Source organism: Lepidochelys kempii, chromosome 11, assembly GCF_965140285.1.
Source record: "Lepidochelys kempii isolate rLepKem1 chromosome 11, rLepKem1.hap1, whole genome shotgun sequence".
In the NCBI taxonomy this organism is placed as follows: Eukaryota; Metazoa; Chordata; order Testudines; family Cheloniidae; genus Lepidochelys; species Lepidochelys kempii.
The window spans coordinates 74055358-74071211 of record NC_136390.1 but is presented as its reverse complement, the minus strand read 5'-3'; the positions used below and the strand labels follow the sequence as shown (position 1 = coordinate 74071211).

The 15854-nt window shown below is 46.6% G+C and overlaps 1 protein-coding gene across 11 annotated transcripts in view; it reads right to left on the bottom strand.

The window, feature by feature from the left end:
• Positions 1–15854, bottom strand: part of HDAC4 (histone deacetylase 4) — a 468350-nt gene that overhangs the window by 118744 nt on the left and 333752 nt on the right. The gene's annotated exons all lie outside the window — the stretch shown is intronic.

The following is a 15854-nucleotide window of genomic DNA, read 5'->3' as shown; positions in this document are numbered from 1 at the left end:
TTCCTTGAGTGCTTCAGGGCTCCTAACATTTACTGGATTTGTAAACTTACCCAAACTTTCTCCTCCTCCACTCTCCAGCAATTCTGCTGTCTAATTCCTTTTACTGGCAAGTTCTATGCTCTCACCACTAAATACTGATACACTTGATTCTTTGTGCCCAAGGGTTGACAATGTAAAACTTCTTCAGCAGACTTGAAGTCGGATTTACAAACTGATTTTGTTTAACAAAGTCTGGCTACAGATTTATTTCCCTCTAGAGTGTGTAGAATGGCAACATAGAATGTTTTAATTGAGAACAGCACACAAATTGGAAGTTGACGACTTCATGATCAAATGCTTAAAAGTTCTCATCAAAACTGTTCTCTGATGAGACTTTAGAGAAGGAGCTTTTCATGAATATACCATGGACAGAAAAAAATGTCTACCTAAATTTGCTTTAAAAAAAGATAAAGGAGATACTTTTAAAAAGTGTCAGGCTCATCAAGATGATTTTAAAATTCAATTTGAAATCCATTAGTGAAGGGCAAAATCACGTTATAGGCCATTTACATAAAGACAGCAAGTGGAATGAATATAAATCTGTTGTTTGCCAGAAGGACAAAATTAAAGAGGGGGCTATTTAAATATCAATTGCACTTTCTTCCACGTTAGTTCAGAAAAAAAAGAGCTCTGCTTTAAAGGGAAGGATCTAATATTAGTTTAAAAGTAGACAATAGACATGAGAACACTCAGAGCCTCATGGTATAGTCTTTATTCTTTAAGGTAGATAATTTACAGTTACAGCCAATTTACATTTTAAATAAATTAATTGATTAGATGTTTGGGTCTACACTTTAAAAAAAAGTAAAGCAATGTTTCATATAAATGTGGCTATGTATATTGTGCATATATATGGAGTATCTACATATGCATGCAATGTATGAAGTGAGCTGTAGCTCATGAAAGCTTATGCTCAAATAAATTTGTAAGTCTCGAAGGTGCCACAAGTCCTCCTTTTCTTTTTGCGGATACAGACTAACACGGCTGCTACGCTGAACCATATTCTACAGTTGGTTAAAGCATCTGACTTCTGACAAAGAAAAATACGACAATATAAATTACATTAAAATGAGGATTTCATTCATATTATTTATTCTTGTATGGTATTTGTCTGAATTACGTTTTGTGTTTGGAATAGAGAAATCACTGTATTTTAAAGGTATAAAATGAAGAAAGTGTCTAAGTATGAAACACCTTAAAATGGAGAAAAAAAATCAGGGTATCATAGATTAGCTAATACAGGAACTCCTCACTTAAAGTCGTCCCGGTTAACGCTGTTTCGTTGTTACGTTGCTGATCAATTAGGGAACATGCTTGTTTAAAGTTGCGCAATGCTCCCTTACAATGTCGTTTGGCAGCCGCCTGCTTTGTCCACTGCTTGCAGGAAGAGCCGCCCGTTGAAGTTAGCTAGTGGGGGTTGGGTGGGTTAGCTAGTGGGTTGCCAGGGTGGACCGGCAGCGCCCCATCAGCTCCCTGTTGTTCCCCTAAGTTCCCTGTGCCGCAGCTGCCCAGCAGGCTATCAATTGCCAGCAGTTCAGCTGTCCCTCCCCCCACTGCCATGTGCTGCTCCTGCCCTCTGCCTTGGAGCTGCTCCCCGGAGCCTCCTGCTTGCTGTGCAGGGGGTGTGGGGTGGGGTCTAATGTCACAGTGTCCACCTCCCCCTTGCTCCTGCACCCCACTTACCCAATCTTCCATAGAGTGGGGGGGGGGGAGAAGGAGAGGGAGAGGGGAGGACACAGGACAGGGCTCAGGATGGAGGGAGCTTCCTGGCAGCAGCTGCCATCTCAGCTTGCAGATTAACTTAAAAAGACAGTGAACTTAGAGTGGGCTCAGCGAATTTAAAGGAGTAATGTGCAGCTCTCTCTCTCTCTCCCACACACAGGGTGTGTGTCTCTGTCTCCCCTCCCTCCATTCATGCTGCCTTGTAGAATGTGAGGCTACATTAACAAGTTAACCCTTGAAGGCTCAGGCAATTGCTAGTTCATCATTTAGCAGTAAGGCATTCCCTGGGAAATATCCCACCCTCTGACTTCACTACCTCAACCAAGCTTCACAATCATCATCGCTGTGTACCAGTATTAAATTGTTTGTTTAAAACTTATAGTGTGTGTGTGTGTGTGTGTATCTATATATCTACATAATATATAGTCTTTTGTCTGGTGAAAAAAAATTTCCCTGGTACCTAATCCCCCTCCCCCATTTACATTAATTCTTATGGGGAAATTTGATTTGCTTAACACTGTTTCACTTAAAGTTGCATTTTTCAGGAACATAACTACAACGTTAAGTGAGGAGTTACTGTATTACAAATGATGCTACAGGTCTGAATATACTAATAAGAATCATTTCCTGTAACAAGAATTTCAATGTGAATGAAAATAAGGAACCACATGCTTAAACAAAACATCTCCAAAGGAAGATATGACCATCCAAAGAAAACACATGGAATTTCCCAGACAAATGTATTACATGGTGTTCTTCATCCCCTCCTCATCTTGAGATAAGTTTCAAAATAGTTAGTAGTTGTTTAAACCCTTACCATTCTACAACTAAAAGTTTAGACTTTGTTCTACAATATTGTTTTTTCTTTTTTTTCAAAAAAAATACTAATGCTATACAGAAATTTTTATCAAAACTCCAAGGAATTTTTAAACATTGGTATCCCATTTCACCTGTCATTCATATCCATGGTACATGAAAATATCTGTATACATTTCACTAGGTGTTACGTAAGTCGGAGTTAAGTGAATTAACAACACCCTGCCAGCAGCACAGAATTATCTGAAATTCTAGGTATTTACATATGTTATTTCGGAATGTCTCAGTGTTATAAAGAATTTCAATTTTCAACAATGCATATTGAAAGCTCAGTCAGGGCCAATAAGCTTATTTGTTTTTTTTACTGTCATCTAATGAAAAAAATGCTGCCTAAATTTAAGAGACCTATACTTCAAAAGTATAAATAAGAAAATAACATGAATCAGCCAGCACATAACTCAAACGATATTATGGAGTTTGAGCGCATAGGTTCAATTTTCTTTAAGAAACATCAGTTCTACTGAAAATCAACTGACATTCATCCCACCATACAATGTGTCCAAATGAAGTGTTGTTTCATAGATTCATAGATTCATAGATATTTAGGCCAGAAGGGACCATTATGATCATCTAGTCTGACCTCCTGCACAATGCAGGCCACAGAATTTCACCCACCACTCCTAAGAAAGACCTCACACCTATATCTGTGCTATTGAAGTCCTCAAATTGTAGTTTGAAGACCTCACGGAGCAGAGAATCCTCCAGCAAGTGACCCGTGCCCCATGCTACAGAGGAAGGCGAAAAACCTCCAGGGCCTTCCAATCTGCCCTGGAGGAAAATTCCTTCCCGACCCCAAATATGGCGATCAGCTAAACCCTGAGCATATGGGCAAGATTCATCAGCCAGATACTACAGAAAATTCTTTCCCGGGTAACTTGGATCTTACCCCATCTAAAAACCCATCACAGGCCATTGGTATCCCAGAGTCTTAATGCAATCTACAATGCATGGAAGTCAATCTCAAAAGCTTTGTACTCTTTAGGTCACGTAATGTCTTCTTATCAAATGGTATACACTTATTAATTCAAAAATTCAGTTAGGTATTGTGACAGGGTCGGGCCAGATGGCAACAGGAGAGTAATAGAAGGCAGATATATTAGCCCCAGGTTAAGTAGGTCCCTTTTCCCTAGGTAAGGTAACAGGGAAGGTTCCAGAACAATCACGAACCTTCTGGAGACAATTAAGACAGAGAGGCTGATTAGAACACCTGCAGCCAATCAAGAAGCTGCTAGAATCAATTAAGGAAGGCTAATCAGGGCACCTGGGTTTAAAAAAGAGCTCACTTCAGTTTGTGGTGCGTGTGTAAGGAGCTGGGAGCAAGAGGCGCTAAGAGCGAGGACGCATACTGTTGGAGAACTGAGGAGTACAAGCATTATCAGACACCAGGAGGAAGGTCCTATGGTGAGGATAAAGGTGTTGGGAGGAGGCCATGGGGAAGTAGCCCAGGAATCATAGAATATCAGGGTTGGAAGGGACCTCAGGAGGTCATCTAGCCCAAACCCCTGCTCAAAGCAGGACCAATCCCCAACTAAATCATCCCAGCAAGGGCTTTGTCAAGCCTGACCTTAAAAACTTCTAAGGAAGGAGATTCCACCACCTCCCTAGGTAACGCATTCCAGTATTTCACCACCCTCCTAGTGAAAACGTTTTTCCTAATATGCAACCTAAACCTCCCCCACTGCAACTTGAGACCATTACTCCTCATTCTGTCATCAGCTACCACTGAGAACAGTCTGGATCCATCCTCTTTGGAACCCCCTTTCAGGTAGTTGAAAGCAGCTATCAAATCCCCCCTCATTCTTCTCTTCCACAGACTAAACAATCCCAGTTCCCTCAGCCTCTCCTCATAACTCATGTGTTCCAGTCCCCTAATCATTTTTGTTGCCCTCCCCTGGACTCTTTCCAATTTTTCCACATCCTTCTTGTAGTGTGGGGCCCAAAACTGGACACAGTACTCCAGATGAGGCTTCACCATTGTCCAACAGAGTAGAACGATCACGCCACTCGATCTGCTGGCAATGTCCCTACATATACATCCCAAAATGCTATTGGCCTTCTTGGCAATAAGGGCACACTGTTAACTCATATCCAGCTTCTTGTCCACTGTAACCCCTAGGTCCTTTTCTACCGAACTGCTACCGAGCCATTCAGTCCCTAGTCTGTATCGGTGCATGGGATTCTTCCGTCCTAAGTGCAGGACTCTGCACTTGTCCTTGTTGAACCTCATCAGATTTCTTTTGGCCCAATCCTCCAATTTGTCTAGGTCCCTCTGTATCCTATCCTTACCCTCCAGCGTAGCTACCTCTCCTCCCAGTTTAGTGTCATCTGCAAACTTGCTGAGGGTGCAATCCACACCATCCTCCAGATCATTTATTAAGATACTGAACAAAACCGGCCCGGAGTTGTACCTGTTGCACAGCTGTTCCAGGAGGTCACTCTAGACAGCTGCATTCCACAGGGCCCTAGGCTGGAACCCAGAGTAGAGAGCGGGCCTGGGTTCCCCGCAAACCTCCCAACTCCTGGTCAGACACAGGAGGAGTTGACCTGGACTGTGGGTTCACAAAAACGGCTAAACTGAGGGCTGCCGTGAAGCTCCAAGATGAGCAAATCTGCCAATAAGCGCACGACCCACCAAGGTAGAGGAGGAACTTTGTCACAACTGATGTCAGCAGTGGGATTTGGTGTGCAGAGCGCGACGGAAGGAGGCGGCTGTTTGGGGGGAGAAAACAAAAAGGAAAGGTTTTTTTTTTTTCACCACAATGGAGGATGTAGTGCGAGCACTGATACAAGCCACAGCTGCCCAGCAGGAGACTACCCATGTCCAGGCAGCCGCCCAACAGGAGGCAGAGCGGCTACAGCAAGAGACTAATTGCCTGCTGATGGACCAGGCTGCTCAAGAACGGGCTATGTTGCAAGAACTGGTAAACCAGGTAAAGGCCCTTACAGAGCTGAAACGTGGCCATGATGGGACGCAGATCATGCGGGCCAGCAATTGGCTGCAGAAAATGACGCGGGGGAATGATGTAGAGGCATACCTCCTGGCCTTTGAGAGGACAGTGCTGCGGGAGGCTTGGCCTCGAAAACAATGGTTTGGCATCTTCGTTCCATTCCTGTGTGGGGAGGCCCAGAAGGCCTATGATTTGCCTGAACAGGCTGCGGCAGACTACCCCCAGCTGCAAGCAGAGATCCTGGCCAGATCTGCGGCCGCAGTGCGGGCCCAGCGATATCATGAATGGAGATACCAGGAAGACAAAGACCCCTCATCCATCTCACACGAAAGTGGTTACGAACTGAGTCCCGGAGTCTGGAGGAGATACTAGAGGTTCTGGTCATCGGCTGATACATGAGAGGACTACTGCCAGACCTTCATGCCTGGGTAAGCCAGAACAAACCCTCCACCTATGATGAGGTTGTCACGCTGGTAGAAAGGCGAAGGACGGCAAGGGAGCTGACCCGACCAGTTAAGGAAGAAGCACCCCAGGTTAAACTAGCAGCACCAAGCCCTCGAGCTCGGGTGACTGGGCCACGAGGAGAACCCAGGTGGAAAAAGAGAGGGGCTGAAGGCCCACCAGAAGCCACAAAGAGTTGGAGCACTGAGGGGGAAGAGGATCATGATGTTAGACTGCCCAAACCAAGAGACCAGGGAACGCCTAGGGCTCCATACGGATGTTACACCTGCGGGGAATGGGGGCGCAGAGCTGCACAGTGTCCCAATGCTGAGGAGCCTATGCAGTGTAACCTGGGGAAGTGGGCAGACCCATGCTCCCTAATCTACCTTGTGGGGTCTCACTTATCCCACATATGTATACCAAACCAGTGAAGCTAAATGGGGTAGAGACCACAGCACTGGTTGATTTGGGGAGTGCTATCACGCTTGTCTCAGGGAAGCTCGTGAAGCGTAGTCAGCTGCTGTGGGCCAAGCATATGGGGATAACATGCATCCATGGGACAGTTGGTTATTACCCCACCATCCCAGTAAAAATCGAGATTCAGGGGAACATTACTGAGGTAGCAGCAGGTGTAGTCCCTAAACTCCCACACCCGGTGTTCATAGGGAGGGACTTCCCAGGGTCTGAAGACTTACTCCCGGTAGGGGAATTGGAGAAAGGGGGAAGCCCTGAAAGTAGTGAGGCATCCACAGTAGACTGTCAACCCCCAACCTTCTTTGAAATGTCCCCAGATTTGTTCTCCACTCCCAGACGGCGTAGAAAGACGAAAAGGGAAAGAAGGGCAGCTAAGGCCCTGGCAACCTGAATACTGGCCCAAAGCCAGAGGGTAGCTCTTGTAGGTAGGCGGACCCGAGCAGCTGAAAAGGAGGCCACCCAGGAGGGAGAAGCACCCGAGTCTGACCCACACCTTAACGCCTCCGAACCAGTAGATGCAACAGAGACTGGCCCCCTAGATCTTGGGCAGATTAGCCCCGGGAGAGCAGATTTTGGAAGGGACCAGGTGAAGACCCAAGGTACGACTACATTAGGAAGGAGGTGACCGAAACAGATGAGGTTCCCATGGAAGGGAAAACCCAAGGACCAGGACCCTACTTCATAATGAAGAAGAATCTCTTATACCGGGTTATATCAGTATAGGGGCAGAAGATACAGCAGATCCTAGTACCTCAAAAACACCCGAATGCTGTATTAAGTCTGGCCGATAGTCATCTTTTTTGGGGGCATTTGGGAGTAAAGAAGACCCTGGCATGGGTCCTGCGACGATTCTTATGGCCCGGAGTACATGAAGAAGTTCGGCGGTACTGTGCATCCTGCCCGGAGTGTCAGCTGCACAGTCCCTGTCCCCACTTGAGGGCACCTTTAGTACCCCTTCCCATCACAGAGGTTCCCTTTGAGTGAATAGCCATGGACCTAGTGGACCCCTGGAGAAGACAGCCCGGGGCCACCAATATATACTTGTCATTCTGGATTATGCTACTCGCTACCCAGAAGCCGTCCCCCTGTGGAACACGGCCTCTAAAACGATAGCTAAAGAGTTGGTGGGGATCTTTGCCCGAGTGGGGCTACCAAAGGAGATATTAACAGATCAAGGAACCCCTTTTATGTCAAAGCTAATGAAGGACCTCTGTACACTGCTCCATATACATACCCTGAGAATTCTAGTCTTTCATCCGCAGATCGATGGGCTGGTAGAAAGGTTTAACCAAACCCCCAAGGCAATGATAAGGAAAGTGGTAAGTCGGGACGGGAATGATTAGGACACCCTACCTTATGTTTGCAATCTGGGAGGTACCTCAGGCCTCAACTGGGTTTTCCCCCTTTGAATTATTATACGGACGCCACCCCCGTGGCATACTAGATATCGCAAAAGAAATCTGGGAAGAAGAACCCAGTGAGGGGAGAAATATAATTGACCATGTGTTGCAGATGCGAGAACGGACAGCCCGGGTCACCCCTATTGTACGGGAACATTTGGAAAAGGCGCAGGAGGTCCAGCGAACCCATTACAATCGCCAGGCAAAAATCCGACAGTTCCAACCAGGGGATCGGGTGATAGTGTTGGTACCCACGGCAGAAAGCAAGCTTTTGGCCCAATGGCAGGGGCCCTATGAGGTAGCTGAACCCATGGGGGAAGTAACATACAAGGTGCGGCAGCCAGGACGCCGGAAACAAGAACAAATTTATCATATTAACCTCTTAAAGCCTTGGCATCAACGAGAGGCATGTGTAGTGGCCCAAGAGACCCCGATCCAGGGAAATAACATGCAGGAGCAGATCAGGATATCCACTGATCTGACACCAAACCAGAAGAAGGACATAACTGAGATGATCAACCGATACCATGACATGTTATCAACCAAACCAGGTGGGACCACCGAAGCATATCACTACATTATCACAGACCCTGGGGCAAAGGTAACTTTAAGGCCCTATCGGGTCCTAGCAGCAAAAAGGGAGGAGATCAAGGCAGAGGTAAGAAGGATGTTGGAGGCGGGAATCATAGAAGAGTCCCACAGTCAGTGGTCAAGCCTGATTGTGTTGGTGCCCAAACCTGATGGCACCACTAGGTTTTGTAATGACTTTCGCCGGCTGAATGAGATATCCAAATTCGATGCATACCCCATATCGATGAGTCAGTTGACTGCCTGGGCAGTGCCCGATTTTTCAGCACCCTTGATTTAACAAAGGGATACTGGCAGATTCCCCTTGCCAAAGATGCGAAAGAAAAGATGACATTCTCTACACCAGAGGATCTGTTTCAATATACTGACAGGTTTCAGAGTAACAGCCGTGTTAGTCTGTATTCGCAAAAAGAAAAGGAGTACTTGTGGCACCTTAGAGACTAACCAATTTATTTGAGCATAAGCTTTCGTGAGCTACAGCATCTGATGAAGTGAGCTGTAGCTCACGAAAGCTTATGCTCAAATAAATTGGTTAGTCTCTAAGGTGCCACAAGTACTCCTTTTCTTTTTTCAATATACTGTTCTTCCTTTTGGACTGCATGGGGCACCTGCCACCTTCCAGCGTCTTATGGACAAGCTCCTATGGCCCCATACCAGTTACGCAGCGGCATACCTGGATGATGTGATTATTCATACCCCCGACTGGGAAACCCACTTAGGAAAGGTGGAAGAGGTTCTGGACACGCTAAGATGGGCTGGCCTCACAGCCAACCCAGCCAAGTGTGCTATAGGGCTAGTCGAGGCTAAATACCTTGGCTACATTGTAGGAAGGGGCATGGGCAAGCCTAAACTAAACAAACTAGAGACTATCCAAAATTGGCCCCAGCTGAATCGGAAAAAGCAAGACTGGGCATTCCTGGGTGTGGTGGGGTACTACCAATGATTTATTCCCCATTTTGCTACCAGAGCGAGTCCCCTGACAGACCTGATAAAAGCTCGGGGTCCAGACATGGTGAAGTGGACAGATGCTGCAGAAAACGCATTCATGGATCTACGGACAGCCCTCTGCAGTAACCCCATGCTTATAGCCCCAGACTTCAACAAAGAATTCATTTTACAAACAGATGCATCTGAAGTAGGATTGGGAGCTGTCCTATCGCAGATGGTCTGAGATGAACACCCAATCCTCTACCTCAGCAGGAAACTCCTCCTGAGAGAGCAGAAGCATGCCACGGTTGAAAGAGTGCCTAGCTGTGAAATGGGCCATGGAAACACTACTTTATTACCTTCTGGGATGACGGTTTACCCTTGTGACCGACCATGCACCCCTCCAGCGGATGCAGCAAAATAAAGAGAAGAACGCAAGGGTGACTAGATGGTTCCTGTCCCTACAATCTTTCCAATTCACCATACAACATCGGGCTGGAAGCCACCATGGCAATGCAGATGGCTTGTCACGAGTACACTGCCTGACGTCCCAAGTTGCCAAACCCCGTAGTGTTGAGCAGTGGGGGGATATGTGACAGGGTCGGGCCAGATGGAGAGTAATAGAAAGCAGATACATTAGCCCCAGGTTAAGTAGGTCCCTTTTCCCTGGGTAAGGTAACAGGGAAGGTTCCAGAACAATCACGAACCTTCTGGAGACAATTAAGACAGACAAGCTGATTAGAACACCTGCAGCCAATCAAGAAGCTGCTAGAATCAATTAGGAAGGCTAATCAGGGCATCTGGGTTGAAAAAGGAGCTCACTTCAGTTTGTGGTGCGCGTGTAAGGAGCTGGGAGCAACAGGCGCTAAGAGCTGAGAGTGAGAATGCATACTGTTGGAGGACGGAGGAGTACAAGCATTATCAGACACCAGGAGGAAGGTCCTATGTTGAGGATAAAGAAGGTGTTGGGAGGAGGCCATGGGAAAGTAGCCCACGGAGTTGTAGCTGTCGCACAGCTGTTCCAGGAGGAACTCTAGACAGCTGCATTCCACAGGGCCCTGGGCTGGAACCCGGAGGAGAGGGTGGGCCCGGGTTCCCCGCAAACCTCCCAACTCCTGGTCAGACACAGGAGGAGTTGACCTGGACTGTGGGTTCACAAAAACGGCCAAACTGAGGGCTGCCGTGAAACTCCAAGGCGAGCAAATCCACCAATAAGCGCAAGACCCACCAAGGTAGAGGAGGAACTTTGTCACAGTATTTATTCAGCCAGATAATTAAGGACACGTCTACCTTTAAGCATGTCATTAGTCTTACTGAAGTCAATGGGGCCATTCGTATGTTCAATTACATTACTGTAATGTAATGGCCTTAGTGGAGTGGCCTTAGTGCCTCAGTTTATTCAGAGAAAATATGATACTCTTGGGGCACATGCAGAATTTGTTTCTCTTGCAGTTTTCTTTGCTTCCCCTCAGAAAAATGGGGAAGCAAAGAAATCTGCAGGGAACAAACACCCTTCCCTAGCAGCCCAGGCGTGTTGGTTCGAGCACCCATAGCACCTGGCAGAGACATAAATGAGCGCGGGAGGAATGGGGGTTGGGCGTGCATGTGTGGAGACGTCAGTCACCATGAGGGAAGGCAGGGCTGGGCAGCTGTGTGCGCAACCAAGAGAGACTCTCGCTCAGCCTTGTGTGGAGGGATAGGGCTTCAGGTTGTTTGGAGGTAGGTATTAGGCAGTCTCTGTCCCCTAGGGCAGAGCAGAAAATGTAGCAGCCTGCCTGCATAGTTGTTCCTATTGTTGTTAGTTAATTGTTCCCATTTATAGTGAATTCCCCCAGGAGCATAAAAAAAGGTGTAAAACGTTTAAGGATCCTTTACATTGCCAGAGTGGTGTAAAGGAGCCTTATTGTAGATGACAGTAAGGGAATCCTCAGTCAGGAAGATCTGTGTGCTCTTTCGCTTTTTTCCTGTGCCTGAGTGGCACAATGGGGTAGATTACAATTCAGGATCTATTTTACTTACCCATTTAAAAAAAGACTGAGGGAAAATAAAATGTTTATAAAAGCGGTCAATAAAATGTCAGGACAGTCAGAACCAAGCACTCTTCAAAGTAGCTAGCGAGGATTATAGCTGGAATGCAGGGTATTGGTTACCAAGTATTTGTAACTTGACACGCATGTGTTTAGAAAGTCCTGAATAGTTAGTGACGTTTTTCTGTACTGTAGTTTAAATAAATTAACAAAATAATTTAAACTGGCTTGATTATATTGTGTTATTCTGACAAATAAAATATGCAGAATTTTTAATTTTTTCATGCAGAATTTCCCCAACAGTAATATGTTCTCTATTCTCTCTAAGGCCTCTCTATTGCATGTGGAACACAGGGCCTTCACCACTGCCTTTATGGGGGAACACAAGCCTTCCTGCTATGTCAAAGCATAGTCCATGGGCAAGGAGAGGGAGAAAACATACTGTGAGTAAATTAACAATTTAAGAAATTAAGACATGTAGAACAACTGCTTCCCCAGTCCATAGGGTCTCCTAAACAAGATACCCATCATGTGCTTTTCCACAGGACCCAATATGACTTGAGACGTTCTATCTGGCTTCTTTCAGCCTCACTGTTTTACCTCCGTAAAACTATTCATTTTAAAGTGGGCTTCTGAAGTAACCTTACATACTGCCTCATTTGCATAAGAGATTTAGCATTTTTCATACTCCCCATACAACGCATTTATGGGAGAAATAATCAGACAGATGTGCCAGGAGTATACCTATCTTTACAGATATTAAGGGTAGTTCTTTAGTGTTTCTAAGTAATACTGACTTTTACAATAAGTTTGGCAAAGCGCAAATGCTATCCTGGGATGTATAATCAAAAGAATCTCGAGTAGAAGTAGAAAGGCTGTTTTACCTCTGTATTTGGCACCAGTGCAATACCAGATCCAATTCTGGTACACAGAACTCAAGAAGGGTATTAAAAAATTGGAGAGGGTTCAGAGAAGACCCACAGGAATGATTAAATATGTCATCTAGTGATAGATTCCAAGAGCTCAATCTATTTAACATATCCGGCGACAGTGGTGCTGCCCATAGGCCTGGTAATAAGCCAGGGAGCGATGCCACCTGCTTTGAGGATAGCGTGCAGGCTCCAGCGACTGGGAACATGGAGATTGTCTGACGCTCCGGTGACTAGCTCCGGAAAGCGCCGAGGAGGCTCTGGCAAGCGGCGCCTATGAACCAGGGAGCAGCGTCTGTCGGGTGACTGCTGCTGGGGTTCCGGTACCACGAGTGCGGTGACTGATGTCGGGATCCAAGGGATCGGTGCCTGGAGTCCGGCGTTCTGTGCCAGGAACTAACCGAGTGGCCACAGGGTCTGTGGTCTGAGGCGTGGCTCCGGAGGTTGTTGGCACGGCCCTGGTGAGTAAGATGGGGGAGTACAATGCTGCAGGGCCAATTTTTGTAGGGGTGCCATGAAAGGCTTTACTCTAGAAATGGTTGGGAGTGAGGGGTCCTTGGGCCTCTCTTCCTGAGGAGTAGGCGGCACTGGGAGGGAGAAGATGTTCTTTGTTGCTTTAAAGGCTTCCAGGATGGACGGCTCCATGAGGTACCACGTGCCTCTATCACTCCCTGGAGTAGGAGGCAGATTGTGGGGCAGACTAGACCCAATAGGTGAGGTGACCGCCTGGCTGCCCTCCTGTGATGGCGAGATGGTCCGAGCCAGCCTAGGCTCAACTTCTCCCTTATCCTTGCCCTCATGGGTTCTCTGAGAGTGCCCCCTTCCTGTGTGCTTTCTGTGCCTTTTGGCTGGTACCGGTGACGTGGGTGGACGGAAGAATCCCATGCACTGCTAGGGACTAGGGACCAAGTGGCTAGGCAGCAGTTCTGCAGAAAAGGACCTATGGTTACAATGGATGAGAAGCTGGATATGAGTCAACAGTGTGCCCTTGTTGCCAAGAAGGCTAACGGAATTTTGGGCTGTAAAAGTAGGTGCACTGCCAGCAGATCGAGGGACATGATTGTTCCCCTCTATTTGACATTGGTGAGGCCTCATCTGGAGTACTGTGTCCAGTTTTGGGCCCCACGCTACAAGAAGGATGTGGAAAAATTGGAAAGAGTCCGGGGAGGGCAACAAAAATGAATAGGGGGCTGGAGCACATTACTTATGAGGAGAGGCTGAGGGAACTGCAGAAGAGAAAAATGAGGGGGTAGCTACCTGAAAGGGGGTTCCATAGAGGATGGATCTAGATTGTTCTCAGTGGTACCAGATGACAGAACGAGGAGTAATGGTCTCAAATTGCAGTGGGAGAGATTTAGGTTGGATGTTAGGAAAAACGTTTTCACTAGGAGGGTGGTGAAGCACTGGAATGCGGTACCTAGTGAAGTGGTGGAATCTCTTTCCCTAGGAGGCTTTTAAGGTCAGACTTGACAAAGCCCTGGCTGGGGTGATTTAGTTGGGGATTGGTCCTGCTTCGAGCAGGGGGTTGGACTAGATGACCTCTTGAGGTCCCTTCCAACCCTGATATTCTACGATTCTTTGGGCTTCTTACAGTGATCGCACAGCTTGAAGCCCGAGGAGCGGGGCATGCCCCATCCCTGGGCTAAGTCCCTCAGGGGACTATCCATCTCTAGAGTAAAATTTTTTATTAAAGCTAATGTTTAAAATCAAGATTACACAAATTTAAGAAGGAAGGTACAGTACATCTGAGGTCAGGCTCGAGTTATGTGAGATTACAAGTATCGATTACAAAGTTCACAAGATACATACATAGTACATAATCAGCATAGACCCAGATTGGGGTGCTGGAGTTTTTAAAGCGTCAGTGAATAAGTGATCTCAGGTATGCCACCCACAGAATGTATTTAGAGTCCAAGTCAGTATTGGTATAGCTAATAGGTACATGGGTGGGGTGCGTCCCTTGGTTTATCAGGGAAGGAAGTGGGTTATTTCCCTGATCGGTGGTCTTGTTTACTCGTCCTAGTACTCACAGTGTCCCATGATGTGCTCTGTGTAGATGTTTCTGGACCACCTGATGGTGTCGGACACCATGACCTGTCTCATGAGCTGGGCTGTTAACTATCGCTAATTACAACTATTTACAAAAGTTCAAAGAACCACTGAATAAAAACCACTTGGCTAGAGCAAGAGGAGTGTTCCAGCACCAACATTAAGAAGGAACTGAGGGGGAGAGAGGGGATTGGCAGCATCCCTTATACTGGTGCATATGAGCCGGTCCCCTACGGACACCAGAGCCGGTCCCCTACGGACACCACTAAGGGTATAAATTTCTGGCACCGGTACATGTGGCGAGCACACACACACCTACAATGGAATGGAACGCTTGTTTTCTGTGCTGGCATGGGCAGCTTAGTAGAGCAGTGTGGAAGGGCTTCTTCTGTATTTTTATGTATGGCTCTTCATCCTAATTAAAATCTAATTAATGACTTGTGCTGGGGGTTTGTTAGGACAAAATGTTTATTAGTGGTCAAAAGAAGCTTTGATCTTAGGATGAACAAAGGTTATTCACACTTCTTTTATAGTTTTGCTGTAGTTTGCTTGTCTGACTGTAGAAGAAATCAAAACAGCAGTAGAGTAGAGTATACTGCGGGGAGTTCCTTTGTAACTGCCCAGACATTTCATGAGAATGCCTAGAACATACAGCTTCACATGTGGAAAGGCCCTAAACTAGTGATGCTGCTGCTCTTGTGCTGACGTCACCCCTACAGTTACAGAAAAACACCACAGTCTTGCTGTGACTATTCCCAGGGATACCCAGGACTGTGTGGCACCTGGCTACCACTTGCCCTTAATATAAGGAAGCCTTGTCTGGTACTGCTCGGGTTCAGCTCCCCAACTCCACTGGCCACAAGCAACACAAGTGCTCTCCTCTAGGCCTGCACAAGCCTTTCTGCCTCTCTACAGAGTAGCGATTGACTCATTCCAACTCTGAGCCCTCCGAGTGTCTCCGTGGAATGTCCAGCCTCTGCTTCACTGCACACTCACAGTACTCACAGATCGGCTGCTTCCAAAGGAATAGTACACCCAAGCTTACCAGTTCCACTGCTGAAGACTTACATCACATCTCCGCTTAACACACAGTTTTGATACTTTGTTAAATACACTTCTACTTGTTTTCAGGATACACATATCGGGATTCGAGTCACAGCAAGTAGAAGTACTGGAAAAAAATGGCTATAACGTTTCCCCTTCCCCAGAATACACCCACATCTTCAGTTGTGCTTTTGAGACAAAACCTGACTGCTCTTTCTGCTACAATAAGTGGCCAAAAGACCCTTTTTCAACTCCCACCTACTATTATAAGCAAAACATGGGGAATATTAAATCTAAGTTAATATAAGCAATACTCCCAATTTAATTTCTGGAATACGAAGTGGGAGCTCACCAGGGGCAAAAAGGGCAGCTGGGTTCATCACGGGGGCC